Below are 20,809 nucleotides of genomic sequence, written 5' to 3' on the forward strand. Positions count from 1 at the left end.
TTTTAAATGTTTAGCTGGGATCTGTTTTGGCACAGTGGTAATGTTACAATCTCTGGATCAGGAGGCTTAGGTGCAGGTCCCAATTGATTAAAAGTATCTAAAACATTTAGCTAATCAGGGCGAGCTATTGTGAATTTAAGGGAGGTGATGCCTTATTAATCTTGATTGAATTCTTTGAAGAGATGTCTGTAACAGTCAAGGGCATGTTTTCAGATCATATAGAAAGACATATTTTGAATTGTTCTATTCAGAGTTGTTATGATGCACCTCCAGGGCACAGGAGACCTGAAATCAAACCTTTTTGCACATACCACTGTTCCACAAGATCTTAAGGGATGATTTTTAAACCAACTATCAGCAGACTTTGGATAAAGTCCCTCATGACTCAAAGCTAAATTAAAGCTCATGGAATTAAAGGTAAATTCATGGCTTGTTTATATAATTGACTGAGCAGCAAAAGGCAGAGTAGGGACAACAAGTAGATATCCACATTGACACAATGTGACAAGAGATGTGCCATCAGAATCTGTGCTGGAGCCTAAACAGCTTTTCATATTTATTAATGACTTGTATGATGGAATAAGGAGCTATATATCTGAGTTTGCAGATGACACAATGACAGGCAACATTATAAACAATGTTGATGTAAACATAATGTTGCAAAGAGATATGAATAGATAAAGTAAATGGGCAAAATTGTAGGAAATAGATTTCAATGTAGGCAAGTGTGAGGAAATAGAAAAGAATAAAAATTTTGAAAAACATGAAATAGTCCAAAGAAATATAGATGTTCATTTGCGTTGATCATTAAAACATGAAAATAATCATAGTGGCTAACAGAATGCTGGATTTGATGGCTGGATGACTCGAACACAAAAGGATAGAAGTTATGATATAGCTGCACAAAGTTGGATCCTATCTGGCGCAATGTGGTCAATTCTAGGCACCATCCTTGGAGAGAGTGCAGTGCTGTTTACCCATGATGTTAGATATTTTCTGTCAATCTGCTCAGATGTATTATGATGACTTTGGAATAGGGATTTGAATCCAGACCTTCTGGCCCAGAGGTAGGGACACTACCACTGCACCACAAAAGGATTAACTGGCAGTAAATTAGGATTTGTCTGGGATTCAAACTCACATTCTCAAACATAACAGTACCTGACACACTCCAAAGTTTGCCAGCATGATACTTGGACTCCAAAGGTTAAATTACCAGGAGAGATCACACAAATTGCAGTTGCATTTCCAGGAATAAGAAGGTTAAGTAATTGAAATTTGATATGGTAAAAGGGAAATGATGAGGTAGATAAAGTTAAAATATTTCTGCTGGTAAGAAAGTCTAAGTATTGGGAAAGATCATTCAAATTTTAGGGCCAGTTCTTTCAGGTGTGAAATTAGAAAAGCATATACAAATTTGTGGAACTGTCTTCCATAAATGGCAGTTGATGTCAGCATAATATGTTAGTTTGAAATCAAAGATAGAAAACTTTTTTTGTTTGTTAAAGATAGGAAGGGCTATGGGAAAAAAAACGTATATAGGTTATATGGTCATAGATCGGTAGAACAGACTCTAAGGTTTGAACTGGTATAATCCCTTTTCAGCCCATTTAAAACTCATATCAATATGATTCCATGATAAAACATCACCAAGGCCAGCCAAGCAAAATGTATTGCTACTTCATAGTTCTGAAAGCAATCATGGTCCCCTGCGCACTAACAGGTTTTTTGAAGACCAGATACAGGTTGATATTATACTTACAATCAGGCAGCAGCAACAAGCTGAAAGCAATAGTCTAGAATTAGGTAGTCAATAGCTCTCACAGATCAATAGTAGATTTCAGCTGAGACACGCTGACTTGAAGAATAATGTACGCTAGCTTTAAAATGCTGCCTGTCAATTAATTATTTTTGTTAGTGTTTGGTCAGGCTGTCTGTTAAATAACTTGACAAAAGTATAGCAACTGTCTTAAAGAGCAGAAAAAGACATGTGCACTTATATGGAACATTCGCAACGTCAGGCCATCCTGTGCAACTGCACAGCCAATGAATTCCTTGCTGCTGCAATGTAGGAATCATGACAGTCTATTTGAATGCAAACCCACAAATAGAAAGAAAATAATGACCAAGTAATCTGTTTTAGTGACGTTGATAGAAAGATAAACATTGGCCAAGCACCAAGAGATCTTCCCTGCTGTTCTTCAAAATACAGCTATGGGATCTCTGACGCCCACTCCAGACCACAGATCGAGACCTGTTTTAGCATGTCACCCAAAGTGCAGCATGTCAACAACACAGCACTCCCATAGTACTGCAGTGGAGTGTTAGGCTATATTTTGGGCTAAGTCTTTTAAGTGGTACTTGGACACACAGCTTTCCAACACAGAACCAAGTGCTACCACTAATTTTGAACCATGGCTGCTGACTAAGTGAAACCAAATGAGGAGCAAAAATAGAACCAAGTTTCAAGATGGATAGGAGGAAGTGAGGACTACAGATGCTGGAGATCGGAATCGAAGCGTGTGGTGCTGGAAAAGCACAGGTGTTCAGGCAGCATCCGAGGAGCAGGGGAATCGAAATTTTGAGCATAAGTTCTTCATCAGAAATGGGGTTTGTGGCCCACCTTCCCCTCAACCTTACCCCTCTCCCATTTATCTCTCAGCCCCCTTCGGCCACAAGCCTCATTCCTGATGAAGAGCTTATGCTCAAAATGTTGTTTGTCCTGCTCCTCAGATGCTGCCTGACTGGCTTTGCTTTTCTAGCACCACACTCTTTGATTCAAGATGGATAACACCATATCAGCTTTCTGTAATATGTCCTGTTCAATATTTAGCTCCCTTTGACTTGAGAAGTGAATGCTGAACAAGGCATCTAAGAGGTGGATTGTAAAGTTCTGCTCATTTTATGCTGCTTCCCAAGTTTCAGATCCGATGAATGTGCCATGTTGATGGTTGTTACCAAATTCACAACTGGTCCTTGTGTTTGGTCTTCAAACTGACAAATGAATCATAGGGTTGCAATGCTGGGAAATACAAATCTGGGATAGAGGCCAAGAAATGGGATTTAAAAACAATTGCTGTAAAGGTGATTAATGGTAAGTTGAGTTATCCATTCAGAAAAACAACTATATTGAAGAGACTCATCATAAACATGACTGAGAGATGAAAATATTTGGCCTTATGCCTGGTTCACAACTTGGAGCCACAGAGCTGGAGGGCATAAGCTTGATCAAAGTGGGCATCTACTATGATTCTCTAATTTTTATTGGAACTGGTGTGCAATGCAATAGTGAATAATAACATTCTACTTATTCACTAATAAGTGTCTAGGATATGAGTTTGTTAGTGAAAGCAATTGGAAAGAGTTGACATTTCCGAGGGACATAGGAAGGTTGAAGCGATAATCATGGCTAATATGGTGCATTAGATGGATTGTGCTGGCTTTACTCCAGCAGTATTGTCACCAAGATCCTGTAATATGAGGTATAAAGGTCGCCTCTGCTGCACAGGTCAATGAATCTGAGCCACGCACTGGTAGCCATGACATGAGCACAGAGTGCAGTGTGAGAGGTATGTAAAACCTCATTGTTAAACCAAACTACTCTTAGAATGGAATGTAAAGTAACAGATAAATAACATGGTATTCCATATCTTATGCATTTAAAAATTGAACACCAAGAAGATTTTACAAATTTTAGGCATTAAGAGTGCAGGCCTGTGCAGCAAAATTAAACGCAAGAACCCACTGTGTTGGGAAAGCTGCACGTTTTAATGAAACTCAAGACCTAAGAGGAATTCAGCATTCTTACTGAACAAAATCCAAGCTCCGTGCCACCAGCTTGTGATATATGTCTCTCCTCCTGCTCTTTGCAGCTTTCATGATGTTCTGCATCATGGACCTTCGATTTTCACCATGGCTTCTCAATCTAAAAAAACACACAGAAGTTTAAAACAACGCATTATTGCAGTAGTCTTCAAAATAAAAGATGCAAAGCTAAACGGAAAAATTCCATCAGTTTGCAAGATAAAACTGAAACAATTAAATCATAGAAAAGCTACAGAGTGTAATAAAAATGAATTGCACTAAAGTGACGAAACAAGACATTATCAAGGTGGATCTGCTGCAAAGATTATCGTGTACTTATCTCCTCTCAGGCATGAGCTTTTGAGACAGCATCCTGGCTCTAACATTGCTGAGCAGAGCCTTCTCCCTTTAGAGCATGAGGGATTTTGCTAATAAGAAGCAGCTGCTTTCCCAGTCTGATAGCTGTGAGAAACTGATGACAACCTGCTTGACCGGTGACCTTTGAACTTGACCTCTTTCCTAATACCTTCAGCTGCTGATGTCACAACTGCCTGGCAGGTCCTTTCTCTTCCCCTGTTTTCAAACTCTAGATAGACAAAATGCTTTCTCTCTGTCCTTTTAATGAAACAGAAGGGTTGATTGATTTTATCCGTGGATGATGGCAAGGATTTGTCACCAAAGTATATGAATGACAAAACACCCAAAAATCACCTTTTTGGGGGCAACAGATTGAAAGCTGAAAGGTTTTATTGATTTATTGATTTTGGTTGCCTTAAATCATCGCTCACAGTACAAAGGAAGAGGGAAATGTTTTGTGCACAAAAATGCAGTAAATGCTTGCTTGAGAGCATTGATTTAGTCATGTTTCCTTCGTTTATACCTAGCCCCATTGAAGATACTTTTCTGAACAAAAGATGAGCCAATATTTAGAATTATACTGCCAACAGCTATTTTGATCAAATTATTATTAAGAGCAAAGTAAAAAGCTGATTACATTTATTTTAGTGCCACTTAGTGTCATGTAGAACAAAAGAATATAGTTATATTTCTCCTGCACCTGCAGTTGACACCAACATTAGTAGTTTGATTGCTGGTGTATATTAAAAACTGTTTCACAAGGGCCTTGAGGTACAGTGGTAGTGCCCATCTCTGTGTTCTAGAGGTTCATGTTCATTTCAGGGCATGGTGGCCACAACAGAGGTGTGGCACGACACAGACTGATTAAAGATCAAACAACTTTGCAAGAGATTACCTAATTTGAAACATAAAGTTTTGTTTAATAACTATTAAACCAGAATTTGGTGTTGTGGCAGAACCATAGGTTCACCCTTGTTTTTGTCTTTTAAGAGCTTTTGTTTTGCAAGTTTTATGCTTGCTTTTCACATATATGTATGTTCATATGTTTGTATGAAAGGTACTGAGTGCGAACTGAAAATGTCACGGGGGAGAAACCAGGCATCTCTGACCTGGGTGAACAATACATAAAATGGCGTATGTCTTTGACCAATAACTTTGAAGGTCTTCAGCGCAAAAACTGAAAAGAAACTGTAAATTAAAGTGGCTGGACTCATATTAGATTACTTACAGTGTGGAAACAGGCCCTTCGGCCCAACAAGTCCACTCCGCCCCGCCGAAGCGCAACCCATCCATACCCCTACATTTACTCCTTACCTAACACTACGGGCAATTTAGCATGGCCAATTCACCTGACCTGCACATCTTTGGACTGTGGGAGGAAACCAGAGCACCCGGAGGAAACCCATGCAGACACGGGGAGAACGTGCAAACTCTACACAGTCAGTCGCCTGAGGCGGGAATTGAACCCGGGTCTCTGGCACTGTGAGGCAACAGTGCTAACCACTGTGCCCCCGTGCCGCCCATGTGGGAAAGAGAAATAATGATGGAAAAGAAAGCCTGAATTAAGAGAGAGAAAACACAGACAAATGAAAAAATAAGAAAAAACATTTTAAAATGTTAAATTTTACATCTTTAAATCTGAAAGATTATGGCTTCACATGTTAGGGAGTGAGGGGAAGCTGACTGATATTATCACTGGACTGTTAATCCAGAGACTCAGGTTTGAATCTCACCATGACAGATGGTGGAATTCAAATACAATAAAAATCTGGAATTAAGTGTTTAATAGTAACCATGAATCTATTATTGATTGTTGGAAAAAACCCATCTGGTTCATTAATACCCTTTAGGGAAGGAAACTACCATCCTTACTTGCTCCTGATTACATGTGACTCCAGACTCCCAGCAATGTGGTTGTCTCTTACTTGCCCTCTGGGTAATTAGGGATGGGCAATAAATGCTTGCCTAGCCTTGCCTTCATCCAGTGAATGAACTTTTAAAAATTCGAACGGTTGTTTTTCAGTGCCAAAGAGGTTGATTAGCAATAATTAAAGGGAACTTCGACCTAAAATAACAAGATCTAATTTTCAATGGTATATTTTGTTCATATCTAGCACACAAATCAACAATTTCACTCTGATTCACACAGCAAGATATTGCTTTTGCAAAACTAATGGTGAGCAGTGCAACTCAGACATTACCTTCCATATATTGGTGGTTAAACCTACATCTTGCTGTTCATATGAAACTCCTATAACATTTGCGCATGAATAACAATGAATACCATTAGCCTCATTGATATTTTGAGAGCAAAATCTGCTTCACTGTGTTGCATTATCTGGACAAATCCCACAGAAAATAACTTTATGAAATCATTCAGAAGGAGATAAATGTCTTATGCCTACTAAATTTATTATGAAGAGTGTATCTATATCCTCAGTGTAATGCCAATGTTATCTTGAAAAGGCTTGTGTGCAGCATCTGATCCAGTGAATTGAAAATTTATTATATTTGTTGGTGTTTTTTAAAAGGAAAGTTTGGAAAATCTTCGCTAATTTTGGGAGAAATGAATCTTAAGGATTTTTCTTCTTATTTCATATCTGCTTTCATTTATACCATCAAGGTACTATTATATTAGCCTCCACTTAGCTATGTCAAACATATAACAATTATTCCGGCCTTGCATGTATATCAGATCATCACCTTCTTCAGTGCACAGTCTTCCAGTTCCAATCTCTATCACTCTGGGTAGTCACAACTCACTGGTATAAAATCAGGCAAATTTAGGATTCCCTCCCTTGACAGTTGCTGTGAACTGATTGCATTTTTTTTGCAATAATATTCATATGCAACATGGTTCATCGTTGAACCCCCCCTAACCTCTAATGATATCTCCTTTATATTTATCCAATCTCTGATCTACAGAGTTACCATAGGACTCTGTTCTTCTGATCAGTGACTCTTCTCCATTTTATTCTGTTCAAACGATTTTATACTTCCTGTTTACCTTCCAGGAGACCAAAACTGGCAACTTGCTGAGGAAGATGTTGGCAAAACCTATAAATATTTTGTGGAAAGGAAAATGGTTGGAATTTTTTTTCTCCCGAATGTAATTCATTTTTCATTCCTTTTTTTTGTCTTCTGCACCATATCAAGCCCTCTCAGTTTGGACATGGTAATGTAATGCCTGGGCCACTACTTAGCTCAGTTGACTATGTGGCTGCTGTGAGATTCCGATGAATACCAACAGTGTAACTTTGATTTATTTTGCAGCAGAGATAGACTTGGGCACTGTCTCAAAAACAGGAGTTTTGGAAAAGCTCAGCAAGGTGTGGCAGAAGAGAAATCGGAATTAATGTTTCGGGTCATTGAAAAACTCTTGAGTTCTGAGGAAGGGTCACCGGACTCGAAACGTTGACTCTGATTTCCCTTCATAGGTGCTGTCAGACCTGCTGAGTTTTTCCAGCAACTTCTGTTTTTGTTTCTAATTTACAGCATCCACAGTTCTTTCAGTTTTTATTTGGGAACTGTCTCCTTGTTCTGCCCCTGAATGGCAATCCACCAAGGAACTGACTCAAACTGAAGCATCAACAGACAATGAATTAAGATCCTGCATTGACACTACCACGTCAATGTGTGCAATAAATAACAATGTATCTGATAAGTTAAGCAATGATCCCGGATGAAAATGACAACAAAAACTGCCGGCTTAAGTAAAAACAGAATGTGCTAGAAAAACATGGCAGGTCAAGCAATATCTATGGAAAAGAAACAGAGTCAATGTTTGAGTCTAATGAGTCTCAGACAATAAGACCAAGGTTGATTGAGTATATCGGAATTTTCTTCGAAGTGGAAATTCAACATGTAATGTCTTTTCCAAGTTAAATTTCCAACTTTAAATATCAATAGGATTGGTGACTATATTTAGTCTTTATAGCAAAAGTTTGTGGTTGGGTTACCAACCTTTATCATCTCTATTTTGTAAAATTAACTTATCAAGTATGAACTGATACTGTTAAAAAAATGGATAATTAATGCAGAAAATTAAACACAACAGAGATGGCAGGAGAGGTGGTGTGCTGCTGTTGCAGCATGTGGGCACTGCTGGACACCAAAGTGATTGCAGGTAAACACATCTGTCATAAATGTTTACAGATCGAGGAACCATGAATCTGAGTTGCAGTCCGACTGAATGACAGCACCACATCAGGGAAAGGGAGCATTGCCTCAGCACTTGGCACCATGAGATGGTCATAGCCCTCAGTCTAGGGAATTTAAATTCCAATTTAATCTGTGATCAGGGGCAGGAGGATGTGACTACAAGTGAGGTAGATTTCAACACCAAAGCTGTAGCAATGGAGGAGCTTTGGTCCCTGCATTTATGAGGTCCTGAGGATGAGTGAAGTGCCCACAGCAACTCTGAGTGCAAGTTCTAAAGGCTGTGTTGCCAGTCTTGGGCCATGCTTAGACGTTATCCTCTCAGGGCTGGAGAGGAATTTGAAGTGGAAGAGAGGATTTCCTGTTGTTATCATTCATGTTGTTACCAACAACATTGATATCTCTGGAAAGGAAATTCCACTAAAAGAATCTGAACAGACAGGAATTAAATTAGAAAGCAATACATCCAAAGTAATAATCTTGAGATTAGTATCTAAGCCACAGGTCTACCAGTGATTGGTAAATAAAGTTCAGAAGTTAAATAAGAGAAAGTGAGAACTGCAGATGCTGGAGATCAGAGTTGAGACTGTGGTGCTGGAAAAGCACAGCAGGTCAGGTAGCATCCGAGGGGCAGGAGAATCGATGATTCGGCACAAGCCCTTCATCAGGAATGAAGGGCCTATTTCTGATGAAGGGCTTATGCCCGAAACGTCGATTCTCCTGCTCCTTGGATGCTGCCTGACCTACTGTGCTTTTCCAGCAACACACTCTGGATTCAGAAGTTAAACGCCTAACTCAAAGATTGGTGTGGAAGGAATGGGTTTCAGTTCATTGGGCACTGACACCAGTAGAAGATTAGTCAGGAGCTATTGTGTTGAGACAGGCTTCGCTTAAACTATTTTGGCAAATTGAATAACTGGGGCAGTAAAGCGGGCCTTAAATTAATGGAGGGTGGGAAAGGGTTTGGGAGAGAGAAAATGTAAGATTACAAGGATGCAGCAGCATTTCAGAGTAGCCATTTGAATAACACTATCTAGAGAAGGAGAAGAGTGCATAAACATAGCAAAACAGTAGCAAATCACGTCAAGGAGGAAATAATGACAAAATGAATGGCTCTTTACTTAAATTCATGTTGTATTTGGAACAAAATAAATGCTTTAATGGCAGAAATAGAGGTTATTTGGTATGATCTTATCACTATCCGGAGACATCTTAATAAGATCTTTACAATCTTTCTGGTCACCACAGTATAGGAAGAATATGATTGCACTAGAAGGGGTGCAAAGGAAGTTCACCAGGATGTTGCCTGGAATAGTGCATTTCAGCTATGAAGAGAGGCTGGATAAGCTCAGGTTGTTGTCTTTTTTAGGACAGAGAAATTTGAGGGAAGACTTGATTGAGGTGCAGAAGATTATGAGGAGCATGGACAGGATAATAGTAAGCTGTTGTCCCCCTCAGTCAAAGGGTCAATAATAAGAAGCCATAATTTTATAGTGAGAGGTAGAAGGTTTAGAAGGGAATTGAGGAAAATCATTTTCAACTAGAAGGTGCTAGGGATCTGGAATATACTGCTTGCAAGGATGTAAGTATGATTGCAAGAAATGATCTTGGATCAGAAGCTGTAGAATCCATATAAGTAGAACTAAGAAATAACACAAGGAAGAAAACAAAACTTATGGGATAATTTATAGGCCCCGTACTGTAAGATAGAGATTAAATCAGGAGATCATGAGGGCATGGGAAAAAATAATAGCATATTAATTATGGGTGAGTTTAATCTTCACGTATTATTGAAAATCAAATTGACAGAAATAACCATGTGGAAGAATTCTTAGGGTATATTCAGGGCAGTTTCCTTGAACAATATTTTGTGGATGCAAACAGGGATCAGGCTATTTTGGGATGTTGTAATGTTTAATGAGGCAGACTGAATGAAGGTTCTCAGAATAAAAGATCCCTAGGAAACAGTGACCATAACATAGTAGAATTTAGTAGAATTCTTCAATAAGGGCAATCACAACAGAATGAGGGTTGAGTTAACTGGATTAGACTGGGAAAGGTTTTAATAAAAAACACTGTTGAGGAATAATGGCAGACAGTTAAGAAAATAATTCATGACTCACAAGAAAGTCTCCCATGGACTGTAACATGGAGTGCCACTTGCTGAGATATAAGTCTTTCAGAATACATAGTGGTAATTTTATTTTTAGATTCCCTACAGTATGGAAACAGGCCTTTCAGCCCAACATGTCCACACTGAACCGCTGAAGAGTAACCTACCCAGACCCATTCTCCTGCCCTATATTTACCCCTGACTAATGCACCTAAAACTATGGGCAATTTATTATGGCCAATTCACCTGACCTACACATCTTTGGATTGTAGGAGGAAACCCATGCAGACATGAGGAGAATGTGCAAACTCCACATAGACAGTCGTCTGAGGCGGGAATTGAATCCGGGTCACTGGCGCTGTGACCAGCAGTGCTAAACACTGAGCCACCATGCCACCCCCACTAATATGTTGGCACTAGCTCCCACATCAATGATAATGTTTAGGGTGTATCTTCCAGCCTATTTTGGATATATGATATGATTGCACTATCTACAGATTTGCATATCATTTTGGACATAGCAACTGATGCTGCTGATTTTCTGATGTCCAGAGTTGTTTAGCTGGTCTTAGTTTTCCAAATGTCTACCAATGAGATTTTGGAGTCTTTATTAATAGATGGCCAATACCATGAATCATGATCTGGTTTTAGCTCGGGTATTTTACCTGATGTGGCAGTGCTTATGTTGTCTTCTATGGATATAATGGTATTGAAAAATCTAGCAGAACTAATTGCAGCTATTATATGCAAAGATTGCATTAATAGGCACATAAGTATGTAGGCTTACATTAAGTGATTAGTTACTAAAATCAAGCAATCGCCGTGAGCTTTAAAAAAGATGGCTGCAAATATAGAGGACATTCTGGTTTTGCTATTCCAAAAATCTGTAAAGTTGATTGGAAGTTAGAAAGTGTAATACTGCTATTCAAAAAATGAAGTGGAGAGAAAGCTTGACATCACTTGTTGGGGCAAGTGTTAAAATCTGTCAGTATGTCAGTCTTAGCAATGTACTGGGAAAAACAATATTACTGGAGCAAGTCAACATTGTTTTATGAAAGAGAAATCCTGTTGACAAATTTATTAGAGTTTGATGAGGATGTAATAAGTAGGATAGATAAAGGGGGACCAGTAGATATAGTATACTCGGATTTCTAAAAGGCATTCAATAAGGTGCCACACAAGGGATAATAATTAGGGGAGGCAATAACCTAGTAGTTTTGTCACTAGATTAGATCCAAGTAACATTCTGGGGATCTGAGATTGAATCTTGTCATGGTAGATGGTGGAATACGTACACATTTAGAAAATCGTAATTAAGAGCCTAATGACGACCATGGTTAATTGTTGGAAAACCCCATTTGATGTTCAATAATGTACATTAGGGAAGGCAACTGCTATCCTTAACTGGACTGGCTTACATGTGACTCCAGGCGCACAACAATGAGATTGGGCAATTACAGATTAGTCAGCAACATTCATGCCACATGAATGAATGAAAAAACACACAAGGTAAGAGCTCATGGAGTTCAGAGTGATATATTAGTCTGGCTGGAGGATTTGTTAATCAACAGGATGCAGGGATAAATGGGGCATTTTAAAGTTGGCAAATATGATTAGTACAGCTTCAGCTATTTACAATCAATATTAATGACATAAATAAAGAGATAGAACGTAATTTAGGTTTACTGATGATATAAAGCTGTGTGGAAATGCCATTTGTAAGGAGGCTATAAAGGGGTCTGCAACAAGACTGGGTGACAGTGTGCCATTGGAGCGTAACATGGCCCCTTCATTGAGAGAGTGGTGGTGAGAGTGAATAGATTGGGTGGACATTCTCTGGAGATTTGAAGAATGTGAGATAACCTTGGTGACACTTTCAAGGTTATGCAGGGATTTGACAGGGTAGACATTGAGTGATTGTTTCATCTGGCTGGGAATCTAGAATTGGGCAGGGGAACACTATCTCTGGATTAGGGGCCAATTATTTAGGTCTGAGATAAAGATAATTTCTTTTCACTGAAAGTGTTGTGAACTGTTAGAATTCGCTGTCTCTGAGGGTTGTGGATGCTCCATCATTAAACATATTTAAAGTTGAGTCAGGACGATTTTTGGTCTCTTGCAGGGCATTAGGGAATAAGGGAAGCTGGATGAGAAAGTAGAGATGAAGGTGAAGTTCAGCTATGATTGTTCTGAATGGCAGAGGAGGAGACTCGAGGGCTGTATGATCATTGGCTCCTATTCCCTATTAGTTAATTTTTACTATTGAGATTGAATTCAGAAATATGAATGCTTTTTTTTATCATTTCACTATGTTGAAAACATACCAGGACCAATCATTTTAGTGTCAAGACTGCAATTTGCAGCTTCATCCCATAGTCATGCAAGACTAAATACCATACTATTTAACTGTAGCTGGACTCTTGCCTTTTATTTCCTTTTGCAGTCTCTTTGACATTGAAACTTGCTGACTACATTTTGTTTAAGTTCCTTTCCCAGCTCCGAATTCTTTCCCACTCCCAAATCCAAGTGAAACTATAAATAAGTATGGACCTGGACAATGCACAAAGTGTACTGGATGCTGGTCTCAGGGGGCATGTAAATATAAATGACTCACTTATTTGTGGGTATCTGATCCCAAACTTGCAGCTTTTCAATGTGAAATAATGAACAACAGCAACTTATATTTATACAGCACCCTTTAATGTGAAGAAACTTCCCAAGCTGATTCACAGAAGCATTTAAAAACAAACTATTACATGGGGGCTCATAAGAAGTTACTGCATCAGAGGTTTGGTCAAAGAGGGTTTTTGAAGGAATGACTTAAAGGGGTAAAGTGAGATAAAGACTTGGAGAGATGTAGGGACAGAATTCGAGAGCTTGGGACCTATTCAACCAATGAAAAAGCAATTAAAGTTGTGGAAGCTTAACAGGCCAGAATTAGAAGAGTGTACATATCTTGGATAGGGTATGGAACAGTGTGGTGAAAGGAAAGCTCACTAAGAATTGATTAGTTTGATTGCTACCTCCTTTGGATACTAGCTCAGTGAAATTCCTCATCAGTACAACTTACTTTTTTAATCAGCCTGTTCAGCAACATCATTATACACCTCTGCAGCAGGTACAACTTGAACCCAGGCCACTTGGCTCATAGGTTGGGACAATGCCACTCAGCCACTAGCACATCTTTTACTTGTCTTTCCCATACACCTTGTTTTTTTGCAACAGAGGCTTGTGTGTAGCGTTCAATCTTCATAATTGGGCAATGGAACAGCAGAGGCTGAAAAAATATTCAGAAAATTCTCTGCCAACTCTTTTTGTTTTGAAGCCATACTTCAATGAGATCTCTTGCCCTAAGGTCACTGAACATCTCATGACATCAGACCGTCGAAACTTGGGAGTAATGAATTTCACATCCTAATATGTTCCACCACCTGTTCCTTTGCACTCATTCACAGCCACAACCCTGTGGGAAGTGGTGGCAATTTAATTTGATGATTATTTCATCAAATGTACCATCTGACAAAACAGTAGCCCCTTTCAACTATGATCCTTCCAGTCAGATCAGTGTAATTTCAGAAACGTACACTCATGGCCTGATCTCACTGCAGAAGCAACATTATCAAATCCCCTCCTTTCAAAAGGCTGAACTCTAGCTTTGTTTTGTCTTCACCTTTTATTACTTTAGATCCGAGCAGAAAAAGTCTTACTGAACTATAATACGCAGCAGCTATTTGGCTAAACTCCCATGAGCCTGCGGTGCTCACTCACAACTTCACAAAATTGGTGCAAGGCCAAGGAATGGAACCTTTGTGACCTCCTCTTAACCCCGAGGAAAGTTACACAAACTCATTCATGCTTCATTTAGAGCCACGTGTAGGAGTTAACGAAAACAATACTTGCTCTTATCCTTGTCTGGCCTATTAAATATCTCTTCATGTAACTAGGAGTTTCTAAACAAAACTGGCCTGGTTATGGGACAGCTCAGTAACCTGATCCTTCAGCTACTTGCAATGGTGTTACTGTTTCCACTAGCTACTGCCAAGTGAAATGACTGCTCCAATTTTAATATGGGCAGGGATGCTCTAACATGGCTTAATTTTTCAGTCAATACATTTTCCAATGGGAGAGAATTTTCATTTTATTCCCTTTAATGAAATCTTAACAGGCAATGCTCAACTTACAAGAATTACATTACAGCAGTCAGGTAACATTTCAAAGGCAAAACTCATTCCAAATGCATTAATGGCTGGATCACATGCTGAAATTATTTCTAAGATCATGTCAGGCTGGAAGATTGCATTGATTTTGCTTAACTACATCATCACTAATTAACACCATCAGAGCATGAATTTCTATATTACATTTACAATGAAACTTATAACTCATAATTTACTTTTTAGATCACATATTGTTGATGCTAAACCTTTTCTCTATGTTTTCATTTGTACCTCGATTCTCAATAAAGGAATGGGGATTGCTATTACGAGACCATTCCTCTTATTCTCAGCGTACATAACATTCTGTACTGGTAATGACAGTTGCATTCAAGTTTCAGCTCTGGGGTCTATTGGTTATAAGTGAACCTGAAGATTAATTTCATGTTTCCTTGAATGAGGTAGTACTTCAAAGGCAACATGTGGTTCAGCCAGAAAAATGAAATCCTTCAGCTCAGACCATTCGATCAAAATTCCGACCCAGTGAACAAATCTTGCTGCTATTATGCAGCAGCGAGGAGAAAGTACAGTGAGAGGTCGACATGACTCCATCTAATTAAAAGGATTGTGCTTTCATATTGATATCTTTCTCAGGCATGTTCAGCTTCTGAAACAGTGAATAGCTTGATTTGCCAGAATATTATTCTGTAGGAGCTGAAGAAACAACCGTTGCAGTAGCCAACTCTTGGGCTGCCTAATCTTTGTAGCTATGTTGAAATCACAAATTTCACGACAAATTTGATGGATGGAATCACACATTAACTGTGTCACTTCACACACATGCTTACATTACTGGTTAAGCTCTGGGCAACAGTCTGCTAAGGGAACAATGTGACAAACTTCCAATGAAGTAACAAAGCACTTAAAAGGGTTAATCTTTAAGGAGGCCAGAACAAATCAGTACTGTGCATTGATATGTTTACTCCTGAAACTGACCCTGTATTTCATGTTATGCTGAAAGATTGCAAGACAAAATGGCCTAAGGTATAATTTCTCTTCAAACTAAAACATTTTGTTGGAGGATAGCACCATTTTTTGAGCATGGAAAGGGCTATTGCATATTCTGAGCAGACAGTTGAGACTTTGACTTTCCCTATTTGTTTTTGTTGTCAAGGGTCCCATCTGTAGCCACTTAAGTATAAAGTGTCAGGTTTAGCACATCTGACTTTCCAGTCTGAACCATTGGATTTGGAATCTGAGAATTTAGAGAATCTGAGGGTTTAGAGAATAGAATTGTTTTGAATACTGATCAGTTCCCTTGACTTATGGAAAGCAAACAAAAATATTCAAAGCTAAGACAGAACTATGTTGCTGTCACATGAGATAAAAGTTAATTATCTCCTTCCCCCAACAACTTCTACTATAACTTCTGATGCAATGTGCATCAAGTTGAGTCCAATAGGGACCATTTTGAGATTTCTCTCATAAAAAATTATCTAAACCGGGGCTTGCTGTTCATAATGCTCAATCATATGGTTCAATTAAAGCACAAAGCATGAAAATGAGATACTGAAACTGTTGATACTATTCTGTTGTGAAATCCACTTGTTCTTAGAAAAATGGATGGACTTATGTATGATCAAAAAAGCATGAGTAAAATTCCCAGAGCACCCTGGAATAGACAGAAGTCATTGACTTATTTGGGTAGGCCATCCAGGAGAGGTGTTCTGGGAACAAATGATTAGTCTTTTATGTATTCACTGTAGTCTCCTGTGAGCTGTAGACTTAATTAGTTACAAATGTCAAAATGATTAATAACTGTTGAGAAGACCTTAATACCCCGAGAATGTACATTGGGGTTTCTAAATCAGTTATTGTAACTTTGATCTCTATGAGCTTAATAGATAACCCTAGCATCAAATATCACTGATTATACCTATTAAATTTATATGATGTACCCAACTGTGTCATGATGTAATGCAGTCATGACTGAAACTTAAATCTACAGGGCTTTCTAGAACTTCATGCTAATTAAGGTAACACCCTGTACACAGTGGGTACATCAGCCATGACCAAATGCAAGCCCCAAAACCAAACATGCAAATCATAGAATCCCTACAGTGTCGAAGAAGGCCATTCAGCCCATCAAGTCCATACTGACTCTCTGAAGAGAATCCCACCCAGACCCACCCACCTACCATAGCCCTGCATTTCCATGGATAATCCACCCAGCTTGTACATCCCTGGACACTATGGGCAATTTAGCATGGCCAATCCATCTAACTTGCACATCCTTGAACTATGGGTGGAAACCAGAGCACCTGGAAAAAACCCACACAGACACGGGGAGAACGTGCAATATCCACACAGACAGTCACCTGAGGGTGGAATCAAACCCTAGTGCTGTGAGGCAGCAGTGCAAACCACTGAGCCACAATGTCACCTGGATGGTAGAACTGTAGACAGGATTTTACTGATGGTGTCAAATTAAGAGGCCGTTGCCAGACTATTGTTTGGAGGAATGCAATTGCAACCTTCATGTTCTGACTGGTTTGCCATAGCTTTGTGACATCTACCTCTGTTGGAAGTGACTTTGTGTGCAGTCTATGGGGGCCATTACAAACAAATCACTTGAAACATGGTGTCAGAATTGCACAGCTGAAAAAGTGTGTCAGAGCTGTAAGCGAATCAGTCCTGAAACGAAAACAACAAGGAAGTAGTTAAAAGAAACATCAATGTGCAACTTTGAATTACTAAGTGAGTCAAAGTGACTGTGCATTTTTCCAATACCTGCTGCTATGGAAATGAAAAAAGGCATGAGAAAAAATTGGGCAAAATTATGAAAAAAAACAACAGAATTATTACCTGCTGCTATGGAAATGAAAAAAGGCATGAGAAAAAATTGGGCAAAATTATGAAAAAAAACAACAGAATTATTTTTGAAAAACTTTAACAAATAAGAGTTGCAGTCCTGATTTTAGTGTTAGGGAACATGTGCTAGAAGCTGTATTGCAGCGTAGATCATATTAAGGAACAAAAACAGCTAGTCAGGAGAGATTTTAGAGCCTTTGGAAGTACAGTTTGAACCCAGATAAAAGTCATTCATCAGCAGTGCGTATTCAACATCATGGCTCAAGAGGAAGGGGAGAGTCTTATGTGATCACACTTCTACATTCAAGTAGAAATATGTGGTGTGTCAGAGCTGTAAATAGCCAGTCACTGGGCTGACAAATGAGGAGTGAGTTAAGGATTCTGGGTCCATACTCAATGGAGTTTTGAACGATGAGGGGGACTTGACTGAAACTCACAGAATACTGAGAGGACTGGATAGAGTGGATGTGGAGAAGAAGTTTCCACTATCAGGAGAGACTAAGACTGAGGACACAGTTTCAGGGTAAAGGCCCAACTCTTTAGAACTAAGATAAGGGAGAATTTCTTCAGCCAGAAGATGATGGCTGTGTGAAACTCATTGCTACAGCAAGCTATGAAGGCCAGTTCGCTGAGTATATTTTAGACAGAGATAGGTAGGTTCTTGATAAATAAAGGATCAAAGGTTATAGTGAGAAGATAGAAGATTTGGGTTGAGAAACATAACAGGCATGACCAAATAGTGGTGCAGACTCAATGGGCTGAATGGCCTAATGCTGCTCCTATATCTTATGGTCTCTTGAATCCTGAGAGTTTGGATAACTGAAAATTGATCTCATCAGACTTTGGATTATTTCAAGAGATCCTACCATGACAGAAGATCTGCAGAACAAAAAGACTGTGCTCTCAAAGCTGTCAACATGTGCAGAAATTCTGAAGTTGTCAATCATGAGCTGGTCTGAAAATGTGTTGCTGGAAAAGCGCAGCAGGTCAGGCAGCATCCAAGGAGCAGAGAATCGACGTTTCGGGCATGAGCCCTTCTTCAGGAATCATGAGCTGGTCTATATTACTGGGAAAACAAATGAGGCTTTTATTATGCTGAGAGACATTCCAGGTCAAATGAAAAACAACAATATGAGAGGAAGGAAACAATATTCCCAACAAGGCTAGGACGTAAATATTGTAGAGAACATCACACAAAAGAAAAGTTTCTAATTAGAATAGATTCCCTACAGTGTGGAAACAGGCTGTTCAGTCCAACAAATCCATACCGACCCTCTAAAGAGTAACCCACCCAGACCCATTTCCCTCTGAGTAATGCACCTAACACTATGGGCAATTTAGCATGGCCAGTTCACCTAACATGAACATCTTCAGATTGTGGGAGGAAACCACTGGTTTCTCCTGTGTCTGTGTGGGTAGAGAAAACCCACACAGACACAGGAGAATGTGCAAACTCCGCACAGACAGTCACCCTAGACTGGAATTGAACCCGGATCCCTGGTACTGTGAGGCAACAGTGCAAACCACTGAGCCACTGTGCAGCCCATTACAAGAAGCTACATGCGTATTGCCATAAAGAAAACATCCATGAACCAATTGACAGCTGAACAGGTCCTAGACGTTTACACATTTTATTTAATTTCATTGTTTTTATTGGCTTTGGATGTCTTCTTGGTGAAACCTTCTTGAAATAGATGAAGATTCTGAGAACAATGTGGCATCTACCAAGGATGGTTACTTGTAAGTGAAGCTGGATGAAAGCAGCAGTTTTCTAAGGTCATTTAAAACATACAGATGGTTGTACATGCTGCTTGGCATTTGTACTGCTCCATTAATAAAGTCATCATAGTCCTACTGGACTGCATGGTTGCTCTCTTATTAGAGAGAGATGACTGATGGGGGCTTAACCTGAAGGTCACCACACCTCAGGTGAGGGTAGAGATTGAGAAGGAGTGTCCTTCACATTAATCTCAGTCAGTGTGGGAATTGAACCCAAGCTGTTAGTATCGCACTGCATGCCAGCCATTCAGCCAACTGAACTAACAGGCGATTGTCATAGAGCCTCCTGTAATGGAACTTACTGTAGATAATCTGCTAGTCTATGGGTGTAGAGGCACAATGGAAGAAGCCATTGCAAACCACAATTGGAACTTAGGGTGACTGCCAGAGAGAGCTTGCCAGATGAACCTGAAGCTGAACAGAGAACGATGCAATTGGAGGTGCCTGAAGTCAAGTAGATCAGTCATATACTGACAACAAAAAGATTTTGTCTTAATGAGGTGAGAGCAGGCACAGAGATGCAGTGACCAACAAATATGAAAGCATTGTAATGATTTATTGGATTTGAGAACTATTTTGAAAGATTCTTGTCTAATTTGTCATCAGAGTTTGAGCCTCAACATAGGCTCGTTGCTAGGGATGTTCAATACAGGTCATTTTTCTATAACAAGTGCTTCATTAGTACAAATTCTCTATAATGTGTTTGACAAATTGGGGACATTGTTTCTCAAGCGCAAACTTTTAAAACATGTATTGGCTGTAACGTGATTATATCACCAACACTTTAAGCACTGTTTCTAAAGTGTGATTTTTCTATAACATGGGGTTGCACAAGAATGCAACCATCACTTTATAGAAGAAATAGCTGGATTATTTGATGACAGAACCAGAGCTGCTTTTACCAGATTCACACAGCTATAATGTCAATGGTGAAATCAGCTTGCATTGTGATTCCAGTGAGACAGGAATTTGAGTAACCTTTTGTGATCTCAGCCATGTCTGATTCATCTCCTGCACTCCAGCCCTCACCTCTTCTCCTTTTGCGCATAACAGCAATAAGTCCCCACTTTCCATCCATCAGCTTCCACATCCAAAGGATCATACACTGTTATTTCTGCCATCTCCAGTGGGATACTACTACCAGACAGATATTCCCCTCCTCTACCTTATCAATATTCCACAGGGACTATTCCCTCTAGAACACCCTGGTCCACCCCTTCTCCATTCCCAACATCTCCCCATATCTCCATGGCAACTACTCATGCAATTGCAGAAGGTACAACACTTACCTATTAATCTTCTCCATCCTCATTATCCAGGTCAAACAGAGATTTGTCTGCACTTCATTCAATCTAGCCTACTATATTCACTGCTCATAATGTGCACTCTTCTACACTGGGAGACATCACGTAGACTGGGTGACTGCTGTGCGGAACACCAAAGCTCTGTCAGTCAAAATGACCTTGAGTTTCTAGGTCCTGTTTTGTATGGGTTGCTCCCAGCAAAGCCAACCCATTCTCAACAATCCATAATTCTTGTTAAAATCCTACCCAGCATATATCTCCCCCTTGGG

Source organism: Chiloscyllium plagiosum, chromosome 28, assembly GCF_004010195.1.
Source record: "Chiloscyllium plagiosum isolate BGI_BamShark_2017 chromosome 28, ASM401019v2, whole genome shotgun sequence".
Classification (NCBI taxonomy): Eukaryota; Metazoa; Chordata; class Chondrichthyes; order Orectolobiformes; family Hemiscylliidae; genus Chiloscyllium; species Chiloscyllium plagiosum.